Here is an 11,759-nt window from a genome sequence, read left to right on the forward strand (position 1 = left end):
ACGTACATTATGTGGATGTAAATGTGTGTGTGCGCTCTATGGCACCAGGAATAGGGCTCCCGCAGGGATCCAAGAACGCACCATCTCGCTGGCACCGGAGCGTGTAGGATGAAAACAGTTGTTTGTTACAACCTAGTTGAAATTTGGCAGGTTACTCTACCCTTTGCAACGATTTAGGAACAGTCACTTCATTGATGTGTGTGTTCCTGAAATCATAAACAGCTCTGTGAGGTGTGTCTCATCCCCAGACGAGAGAGGGAACCGAAACAACAATGACTCGGTCACTTAAGTGAGGTAGAACTAACAGAGCAGCTGTCTAGCTTTCTGTATTATAACTTTGTCAGCAGCTCAATGAGAAATCGGCACTCATCAGGAAATGTGTCCACTTTCTACTGTTCTTTATTCGTGGCGTATTAACTGCCTCGTGTTATTCCTCACGATGTAGCAAAATCCCTCCTAGAGCTGTGAATATAAACAGTTCATGACAAATGTAGTATCTTCTTTGTAACATTGAAAACGATATGTAAGTTCATCTTCAGATATTGTTTGGAAGGATGAGAAGGAAGATGTTTAGGACAAAAGAATAGAGAGCTTTCAAGTAAACAGGGAAAATAAGGACTTTGTGCAAAATATTTCCAAATTTGGAATTTGAGAATACTAAATCTCACATCTAAGATCATAGGTAGTTTTTTTTTTGGGGGGGGGGGTTAAAATTAGTACTTGGTTTTCCATGCCTTTGGGAATTTCAGTCCTGATGGAGGATTGCAAGAATAATCTGATTTTTCAGAACAGAAGGGCAGTCTGTCTCAAAGGTAAATTCCAGGTTGTACCATAGAGAAATAGAAATTGCTGTCAACTTTCTGTAAGGTTCTTCAGTTCTTTCCTCTTCTGTGGTTAAAAAAACCATCTCTGGGTTTAGTCTCAGCCAAGTTCCTCTTATGAGGTTGCCTTACATTTCGCACAGCTGTTGAGAGTCTTCATCATTCGTAGTTAACTTGTTAAAAGCAAAACCTTGTACTAGTTAGATCTGGGCACCTTGAAGGCAGGGGTTTGTTTTATATTTTTAATAAGCAGCAGGGTGATGGCAGGGCTAGGGCCCTTCATTCCATCATGCATTCCTCTGAGCTTTCAGAGCTCTCACTGCATGCTGAGTGGTGTTGGCTGTTTAGGGTTTAAATAGGAAGACGAGGCTCTGCAACTTGGGACGCTCTTACTACCTTCATAGAGAGCTTGGTGACAGTTTAGCATGACAGTTTGTGCCCCTGCTGTGTATACTTTGTTACGGCCTCACAGAAAGGGTATTGATTTAAACGTGACTAATTTCTTCATGTTTATTTTTGCCTTTATTCCTAGTTACAGTCCTGATAATTTTTCTTCCTTTAAAATCTTGCTAATGGCTAGTGAATTAGTGATAAACTATATTTACGTGTTCTCTAAATCTAGCGATTTAATTGGAGGTCATTCTTCTTGCACCATGTGTCAGTGCTATGTCAGGATGGCTCAGTTTTACATTGTCAAAGGATTAACTAGAGCAGGATGCAGCCTTACTGGAAATTGCTCGTTTGTGAAATACAGGCACTTTATTTTTTGTTATACTCGAGGTGTGTTCAAATGTAAACATTTTGAGCCGTGTTAGAAGGATATACAAGATTGTAATGAAGAAAGCAGCAACTTGATCAAGTACTAGCTAATGAATTTTATGTTTTAAGTATATGGACTGTGGACCTTGGCAATCAGTTCTCATCTTGACCTTTTATTGTTTTATTAGAATCTTGCTCTGTCACCCAGGCTGGAAGGGTGGAGCCCAGGAGTACAATCTCCATTCACTGCAACCTCTACGTCACAGGTTCAAGCGATTCTTATGCCTCAGCCTCCCTAGTAGCTGGGGTTAGAGGGTGTGTGCCACCATGTCTGGATAAATTATTTTTAGTAGAGATGGGGTTTTGCCATGTTGGCCAAGCTGGTCTGCAACTCCTGACCTCAAGTGATCCACCCACCTCAGCTTCCCAAAGTGCTGGGATTACAGGTCTGAGCCACCATCGCTGGCCTGACCTTCTGTTCTAATATTGGTTATTCAGTCTCGATGATAGCACCTGGTTGTATTAACTTGGGGTAGAAAGCACAATTGCAATGAATCTGGTTGTGTATATACGTGCTGACTTAGCGTTCATGGCAGCACTGTGAGGTGGGCGTTGTTCCTGAAGGAAGGCCGATGGGCAAGTCGGGGCTTAGATACGGGACTTGTGGGCACTCACTGCTGTCCCATGGCTGAGATCAGGCCTGTCTGTCGCCTGTACCCTGAACTCTGAACACACAAACGAGCAACTGTCAAGAGTCGGTGCTCGAGTGTGATGTGGCCTGTGGTGTTTGCCTCGCAGCGCTGCTTTGGCTCGGGGTAACAGGGCAACAGCTCCCTCCCTCGTGCGGCTGCCTGGGAGTCCCAGGAGAACCCACTGATACCGTTTATAAATGCCGGACATTGAGCGTTCTCCTTGGTACCAGCACATCTGGAATTGGACAGCTCGGTTAGATTCTCGGCCAGCAAACCTGTACAAGAGTGTGTGAACTCTGCGTTTGCTTCGCCCGGACAAAGGTGAATTCCCGGTCACTACTGGATGGCAACAGGTGTGGCCTCAGGAGCAGCACGGAGACAGGCACCCGGGTGCAGGAAGAGCATCTGCAAGAGGGGGTGGGGAAGGTGACAGACGCACGTGCGAGTTTAGCTGTTACCGTGGGTGGGGGGTGGTTGGGTAAGACCAGATTTTCTCATTGTTGCCCCTTTCTGAAAAGGACCCTGAATTGACTTCTCTGTGGCTCCTCGCGCCTCCTTGTCAGGTTGGAGGAGACTGCTCCCCTGGCTCAGGCCCTGCTTGCGGCATCACGGAAGCTGCTGTTGCTTGCCCTGCCCTCCCTGTGACGTCCTCTGTGCTGTTGTCCGGGAACAGTTCTACCGAGCAAGCTTGGACTCTGCTCCCTTCTGCTCTTGGATTTCGTGTCTGGAAGGCTTGTGTTCTTTCCTGATTTTTGATGATGCTGAGCTATGTTTTTGCAAGGATCACGCGTGCCTATAGCAGGGAGAAGCCCCTTTGCAATTTTAACATCTTGACGCTCTCAAGCAGAGCTTGCTATCGAAGTTGACAGCCTCCTGTGTTTTTATTTTGGCAGAAACTGAATTTCAGTCCTAGGACAGCTTCAGCACACTTCATCCATCCTAGCTCTTCTCTCTCACTGCTCCCCTCGTGTGTGGCAGAAATCATATGCCCTGAAGTTTACCAGTCCCTTCATTTGAAAATCAGTTAATGTATGTGATCCTCATGAGAATTTTACTTTTTATAAAAGCAATCGCAAAGACTGGGTTTTGCGAAACCAGTGTTTTATGTGTATATTAATTGCACTCACAATAAGCTTTGTCTTCTAAATATTTCATGTTTCAGATTAGCCCTGGAATCATGCCCTGGAGTAGTTTTGCTTTTCCGCTTTTATTTTTCGCTAAGGTAAAGTTGAGAACATTGTGATATTAGATGTAGTGAGTCCTTTTAGTTTCTTCTATGTCTGTTTTCCTTTAAGCCAGAACCAGCAGACTGATACCAGTTTGTGAGCACCTGGCATCTCCCAGGCCTTTCCTGGGTCTTCCCTCCGCTGTCTTGTGGACAGAACAGTCATTGGTGGAAGATGAACTTGAGAATCTGTGTGTGGAATTAAGTAAATGTCATAGCTCTCTTCTGTGACAAACTGAATGACATTAAGCCCAGTAAATTGTAACAGCAGACTTTGCACATACAAAGCATTGAACACCAGGAAGGTAACCAGGCTGCGATGTTTCTGGTCCTGCACAAGACCTCCGGTATCACAGCGCATTTAACATACTGGCAGCATTGAGTGTTTGAAAATGTTGTGTACGTACCATGTCCGTGATTTTCGAGGGCCTGGATAAACACCTCTGGTTATTGCAATCTTTATCAATGGGAGCTTAAGGTTAGTACTGGGGCAGACTGTGTTTTAAAGAATTAAGGTGTCTCGAGTATGTTTCAGTTTTCCCATGAAGAAGAAACATGTCAGCTGTTCTTTCCTGGACTGTGGCTATCACAGTGCCCCACCACGGTCAGTCACATGTTTACTTCCCCTCCATTTAACCGGGCTGGGCTTGGGCCAGAGTACTTCGGTTGTCAAATGTCATATGAGGCTGAGGAACTGTCTTCTGCTTCATCATTAGCTTATGGAAACACTGTTTTCCAAAGCATACTCTCCTTTATCATTTGTGTTTATATAAAATAATGGAATGGTTATTTTAACTGTGCAGTTTCCTATGTTTGGTTATTTAATTGCGGAAAGATAATGGTTTTATTTTGCTAAAATCTGTGCTAGGAATTGTGCAAAATCTTTGTGAAATGCCCAGTTTACTAGCTTAAGTTATAGATCTTTGTATAGAAAAGAAAAAGCTTATTGCTACAAGGAGCATTGTCTTTATCGATGCAAAAAGCTTTAAACTTATTGGCCGTGTAGTAGGTAAAAATGCATCAGAATGTGACGAAAATTGAGAAAAGCATTGAAGTTTTAAAATCTGCTCTGCAGTTTTCTTCAACTCCCTTGCAAGATACTTAATTTGAATAAAAGACAGAATAAAGTGTTCCCACTGAGGAAAGTGGCAGGAGGACTGTTTAGAATGTGTTCTGAATCTGAGCAGTCCTGCCACACTCGTCTGTGATGTGGTGGTGTCCATGGTGTCACTTTTACAGAACTTTAAGAATGCCTCTGTGAATAAAATACATTTTATTCTTAGTATTTCTGTTTTGAGTTTTGAGGTGTGTAAAACATGTTAATGGTTTCTTTCCCTTACAGAATTTGCTTGTTCTTTTTTTTTTTTAAATGCCTACAAGACTCTGAAGCACATTAATCTCTTAAAAAGGAAAGAAAAAAAAAAGGGCCAGGCGTGATGGCTCACGCCTGTAATCCCAGCGCTTTGGGAGGCCGAGGCGGGCGGATTGCTTGAGCCTCGGAACTCGAGACCCAGGGAACCAGCCTGGGCAACCTGGTGAAATCCCATCTCTACGGAAAACACACAAATTAGCTGGGCATGATGGCTGCACACCTGTAGTCCCGGCTACTCCAGAGGCTGAAGAGAATCGCTTGAGCCTGGGAGGCGGACCTTGCAGTGAGTGGAGATCACGCCCCTGCTGTCAAGCCTTGACAGAGTTGGGACCCTGTCTGAAAAACAGCAACGTTCATAACGTATGGGTGAACTGCCCGGCTGCTCTGTCTAGAGTAGAATAAATCTAATTATGTTTTTGCCTTTTATTAGCATTGAAATTTTCTTAATTATCCCTTTGTTTTCATTACATTGTAGCAATATATTGCCGCTTAGAGTCTGGAACAAGTAGGCTTCTCTGGATCAGGTTCTTACTGGATGGCTAAAACTTAGAATGATTTTTCCCTTCCTTGGATGTGACTTATAGAACTTTGCCTTTTGAGGTGATATGCTGCATTTGATAGCGGACACAGGAATGTCCGAAGAATTCACTTACAGGGCTAAAGTATACGTGTTTTGTAGTGTTTCCCTCCTAGAATGAAAACGGTACCTCTCATTTGTGGGTCGATGATGCTATTTGCTGAAAACTTTTAAAATTTTATTTATTTTATTTTATTTTTTTCAGACGGAGTCTTGCTCTGTCGCCGAGGCTGGAGTGCAGTGGTGTGATCTTAGCTCTCTGCAAACTCCGCCTCCTGGCTTCACGCCATTCTCCTGCCTCAGCCTCCTGAGTACGTGGGACTACAGGTGCCCGCCAGCACGCCTGGCTAATTTTTTGTATTTTTGGTAGAGACGGGGGTTTCATCGTGTTAGCCAGGATGGTCTCGATCGCCTGACCTTGTGATCTGCCTGCCTCCTCCTCCCAAAGTTCTGGGATTACAAGCATAAGCCGCCGCCCCCGGCCAAATACATGTTTGTTTACTGCTTCAGTCCTCCGTTGGGTAGCCCTGTTCTTCGTCGGATATTCAGGGAGCGGGGGCATCTTGAGTCTTGAAAGGTGTGCTCTGCGAGATGGGAATCTTCCGGCTGCTTATTTAGGGAATCCTGCCGGCTGTCATTTACTGGAGAGCGCAGTTTCCTGGCTGCCCTGGTCTTTGAGGGGAGGGAGACTGAGGGGTCATTTTCCCACCTGGACCAATGTGTTTATTAAACCTGGTTTGTGTATCATTTGGATCTTTTTATGAAGGAAAAGCTACATCTGTGACTTTCAGATGAGTGGAAGTCATGTTAAAAATATATATATAAATATAAATATAAATATAAATATAAATATAAATATATATATATATATATATATGCTACTATGGAGAAGTTTTGTCCTTGTGACCTGTGAATACAGTCACAGGAGAGCAGAATGTTCACGGTGTGGGTGCTTACAGTGTACATGCAGAGTCACATTCTTCACTAGTATTACGTTAAAAGGTGACAAATAAGAGAAAAATATTTTGCTCATTACAACGTCGGTAAGAAGCTGGCAGCACTCTTGTTTTTGGAGGGGTGTGAAGGGAATATTGAGAAAGTGTCATCAACATTAGACTCGCCCACTCTGCAAATCCTGTGCCAGCTGGAGTGAGGACCCCGTGATGGAAAGATGCACCCCTCTGCCCGGAAGGAGTTGAATCTTTGTAGCGCTCAGGACGCATGGTTCATCTCTATATAAAGGCAGAGTGTGAAACGCCGTGGAGGCTGAGAGAAGCGATGTGGTTAGCAAGTATGAGTGAGACGTTTGGGGCTTGTTAGCACCTGGCGTGTGTGCAGCAAGCTTTGCTATCTGCACATGTGTGATCCTTAGAACACTGGCGTCTGGAACCGTGGGGGCTGTCGAGGGCCCCAGCTCCCGGCGGGCTGAGGAGTTCCCTGTTACCACCAGGATAACCGTGATTTTGAAGGCTGTCACTCAATCCCAAGTCCTGGAAGGGGCTCCTTTCAGAGAGGAAAACACCCCTAGAGCCTCGGGCAGAATTCAGTGATTTTTCTTATAATGTTGCTTAGATTTCGCAAACATGAAACCAAGAACATATTTCAGAATGCTTATGGTTCTTCTGTAACCATGGAAACAAAGTAAGTTGCAGTCGATGGACAGTTTGCGGAAGCTGAACTGCCTACATCGTGAGCACGGCGCTCTCCCTACCGCCCTGGGCCTTGCTCCGGTTTGCTGGGGAGGCTTTGCAGGGCCTCTTGGCTGGGATACCTCTGTCATGTCCCATGTTGCTACCCCTGGTCACAGCCATACTGCTGGGCACCTGCGCCGTGAGGTCACTGAGTGGACACGGAGCCGCGGGGCAGCAGCTGGTCAGGAGGTGGCATCCACATGGTCCGAAACAGGTTTCTGTTCATTAAGAATGATCATTGCAATAGAAACAGAGTGAAAGAAAACTCTACTGACCTGAGAATGCGTCCGCTGAGTTGCATAGGGAAGTGCAGTGAGGAAGGTGAGGGCTGAAAGTAAATGAGGGAGGGAGAGGAAAGGAGAGAAGGGAAGCGAAAGGGGGAGGGCGGATGGGAGTGAAGAGGGAGATGGAGGAGGAAGAAGAGAGAGGGCGGTGGGCAGGAGCCTGGGAAATGTGTCCCAGAGCCGGTTCCTGACCGTCGTGGGTGCGTCAGAGCTGATCTTCCAGGAGAGGTGGCCTGGGAGGGTTGACCCTTAGGAAGTGAGGGCCAGGGGGAGCTGATTTTTTGGCCCTCAGCGGGGCTGTTGTTGACCTGAGATACAGTCGATAGTTTTCCTGAAGAGATCGTCTGCACAGCCACCATTTGCTGCCAGGTTGGAGACAGAAGTGCTCCTCCCCATGGATTCTTTCTAGTTTGTGGATTTTTCCCAGTTTACCTGAGCAGCCTGTCAGTGGAAATGTCGGGGATTACTAACATGTCTCCATCCTACAGAGCAGTCGACCAGCTTCCGATCCTGTAGTTGTTGGGGGCACCATTCCGGTCCTGTCAGTGCCGGCCCAGCGTGGAAGCCGCAGCCCGAGGCGCTGGGAAACCTGCGGGGCTGTCACTGCCAGGATTCTGATGGGAATCGAGCGCTGGAAGAAAGATGTCCTTAGGGCAGAGCCTGGCGAGGAGGGGGTGCTGCTGTTGCAGCAGTACATGGAATTTCAAATGACAAATGAAACAAGCTTTTAATTATGACCAGAGCCCTATGCTCTGCGTTTCTTCAAATGGAAATGTTGTGCTGAAATGAATTTGCTGTTAATCGGTTGCCTCATGCAAGACGCAAGACGGAGGGCTGGGAGCAAAGTAGAACGTGGACTTATCTACAAAGCTTCCTCCTCCCAGACTATCATCAGTTGGATGGTGCTACACAGGAATATGTGAGAATTCGTGTGAGAAAGGTGATGGGTGCAGACCTGTGTGACCGGCAGGTGTGGGGGAGGTTTGAGAGAAGCTTTTGGCTGAAGTGATGTCAGATGCAGGTGCTGAAGTGTGATGTCTGTCTGGATGGAAGAGCACACACGCCTCTGGGCTGCGGGAAACAGATAAAGGAGGAGGTGGACAGACGTGAGTCGTGTCTTAGGAATGGTAGCAATTCAGGCAGACCCAGGATCAGGCTCCCACGGGGGAGGAGTGGATATCAGGACCCAGGGAGCGTGGGACGGGGGTCATGCCCAGGCCTCTGCGGGTCTTGCTCTTGTGTCAGCAGGGCCCTGTGCTTGCCCTCCTTAAAACTTTCCTGATCCATAAAACGGGCACGACAAAATCCACCTTGTGACACTGAAGCTTAAATGAGATGAGGTACATGGTGTCTTCCTTCCCTTCGTGACACATCCTAGACTCACAGCTATGGTAGCAGCGACAGGCTGGATGGAATGCTGGAGCCGCTTTGCGCCTGGTGAAGCCACATGGATTTGTGCAGTGCTGGCGACTGTCTCTGAAAGCCTTTGGTCATGGCAGTGGCAGCCTGGAGTGGCTCTTGGCATACTTGAGTCTGTGGAGTGCAAGGTTGACTGGAGCTCCGAGGCCATTGATACTATCCAGGGGTGAGCTGATGAGGCCCTAAAACATGGGGGGAAGGCCGAGAGGACTTGGCTGCCAGAAGCATTGTAGATTTCTGGCTTCGAGAACTTGCTGACGTATGGACATAGGAAGGTAAACCCAGATGGCTCCAAAATTGTAAGTCCAGAAGAAAGGTGAGAGGGTACAATTGCTGACTAGGTCATGGTTGCCCTGTCCCTTTGTTTCTGGCCATCGTTTCTCCTCCCTCCCCCTGCCTTTGTGGGCTGGAGGGCCTGAGCCTGCACAGCGGTCTATTTCATGATGACAATGGCCGATTATTACCCTGCAGTAAGAAGTCTCTCCATTTTATTTGGCAGCAGTAGTTAAATAAATTTAAGGAGTGATGGTGTAGTAGTATTTGTTTTGTTTGTGCTTTTTTTTTTTTTTTTTTTTTTTAGTGTCATTTAACTGAATGTTATTTCCAATTTCACTGATCACTTTGAGAGGCCAAAACATGCTTTGATTTGCTATTTTGTGTTTGAGCTAGTTTATTGCCTCACAGGAATGCCAAGTATTCTGTTGTCACACATCAGTAAGTATCTCAAATTGTGTTACTATAATACTTAGCTGAATTACCTCCCTTATTTTGGCTTTTAAAAATCTAAAATCTGTGTGAAACACAGGATGGTGCATCTCCATTGAGGGTTGTTGAGAAGTGTGACTTTTGCTGGCATGCTTGAGAATCAGTGACATTATTTTATAGAAACACTTTGTAACTGACAGCAAAACTAGAAGCTCCTGTAAAGGGCAGAGTAGGCAACGTGTTATGCTTTGAGGGCCACAGAAGTCTCTGCATATATTTCTTTTGTGAAAACTTCAACGTGTAAAAATCCCTGGCCAAAGCTCGGTCGGGGATCATGGTTTGCAGACCCTTAACAGCAGCTTAGCTGAAAGCTGGTCTCCCATGCGGTGAGCAGGAGCCTACCTCATTGCTTCAGCCAGGAAGATGCTGCCCTGATGCTGGAATTTACTTCAAACAAACTTGAAAGCTCTGGCACCGCTGCTCATTTCCATACTGTTGCAGGCTATCTAAAATACGGAGGATGCCGTGGCGTTTTGATTTTGTTACTCCTCTTGAACGGCTCTGAGATGGCTCATCGCGAGTTAGACATTTGCAGAAATGATCAAGCAGAGCTGCAGTCATCTTGCAGATCAAGTGAAGTTTTTTCTGAAAACTCGTTACAGGCTTAAATTTCTGATCCCATTCCATCCACTGATCTTGTATGATTGGTTTCTTTTTGTACCCATTTGGGTCTATGAAGCGTCTCCCCACCGTGGTAGAAATTTAGCTCTGATTTTGTGCATGAGTCGGTATCCTCACTCCTCATCTGCGAGGAGAAAGCGCTGCAGGTCCTGTGTGGTTTCCATCCCCTCCCTGCACGCGGATGGATTGGGAGGTATTTGTGGTGTGTGAACTTGTTACCCCCAGAGCCTTCTGCTTCATTTCCTGGACCGCTTTCCTCCCTCCTCCCTCCTGACTCACTCCCCTGGACCACACTTCTCCCTCCTGGTTCACTCCCTGGGCCGAACTCCACCCTCCTCCCTCCTGGTTCACTGCCCTGGGCCCCCACGCCTCCCTCCTTGTTCACTCCCCTGAGCCCCCACGCCTCCCTCATAGTTCACTCCCCAGGGCCCCCACTCCTCCCTCCTGGTTCACTCCCCTGGGTCCCCAATCCTCCCTCTTGGGGGCTTGGTAGTTTCTGCTGTGCTTGTACCAGCACGATAAGGCTGAGTGGCAGCTCCAGGGCGGTGGCTGCTCACGCAGCTGTGGCATGAGTGCAGAGAACTGCGGGGATGCAGCTGCCCTTGCTGTGATGCTTCGAGTGTCACAGTCGGTATGGGAAACTAGGTGGGATGTGGATGTCCCTGGAAGGGACAGGAGCCTCCCCTCAGCCTCTGTCAAACACTTCTCAGCCAGGCGTGGTGGCTCACGCCTGTAATCCCAGCACTTTGGGAGGCCGGGGCGGGCAGATCACCTGAGGTCAGGAGTTGGAGACCAGCTTGGCCAATGTGGTAATTTTTGACGCATTAAGGATTAAGGAAAATGACTCACCCTAGTTTACCTTGCTTTTTAATTGATGATTGGTGTACCCCAGTAGTCTGAACTTGTTAAGCAACCATTCTTACCGAAAGACTAATCTTTAAAAGTCTCTTCCTCTTGACACGTCTTTGGCTGCTGTAATCAAATGCAATGTAATCAGCACTGGTTAATGGCTTTCCTTGTTTGGCTAACAAATGCTCCTCAAAAACTTTGATTTCTTGTTATTTTCATTTATAATTATGTTTTAAGCCTTCTAAATTTTCTAGCTTTCCTGCGAGTTGGGAATAACTGTGATGGGTGCTTAGTTTGGGATGTTGACGTACACTCTATGCCCAGCTACTATGCCATTGTGTGAACACTGATTTCTCACTTTCTCATGAACACTGATTTCACCTAGTTTGGTAAATTCTATTAATTTTAAGGAAGGGGGTGGAATACAACTGCTGTTAGGAGGCTTTTCTAAGGATCGAGGAAATGTTGCCATGATTATTACCATTACAGAAGGAACATAAAAATACGTGCTGCCTTCAGTCATGATGAATATGTAAGTCCGCATCTGTGACTGCAGAAAACGGCAGCCCCAAATCTTAAAATCGTGTGGATGCACCAAGCCCATCTGCAGGGCACTGTGGAGCAGCCTGCATTAGCCGAAGTTGGCCCACAAGCCCTGAGGGATGGTGTCTGAGTTATGATAAG

The 11,759-nt window shown here is 46.6% G+C and overlaps 1 long non-coding RNA gene across 1 annotated transcript in view; it reads right to left on the minus strand.

Annotated features, from left to right (window-relative positions):
* LOC135967907 (uncharacterized) overlaps positions 1 to 11,759 on the minus strand; it is a 114,129-nt gene that overhangs the window by 55,621 nt on the left and 46,749 nt on the right. The gene's annotated exons all lie outside the window — the stretch shown is intronic.

Source organism: Macaca fascicularis, chromosome 16 (genome assembly GCF_037993035.2).
Source record: "Macaca fascicularis isolate 582-1 chromosome 16, T2T-MFA8v1.1".
NCBI lineage: Eukaryota > Metazoa > Chordata > Mammalia > Primates > Cercopithecidae > Macaca > Macaca fascicularis.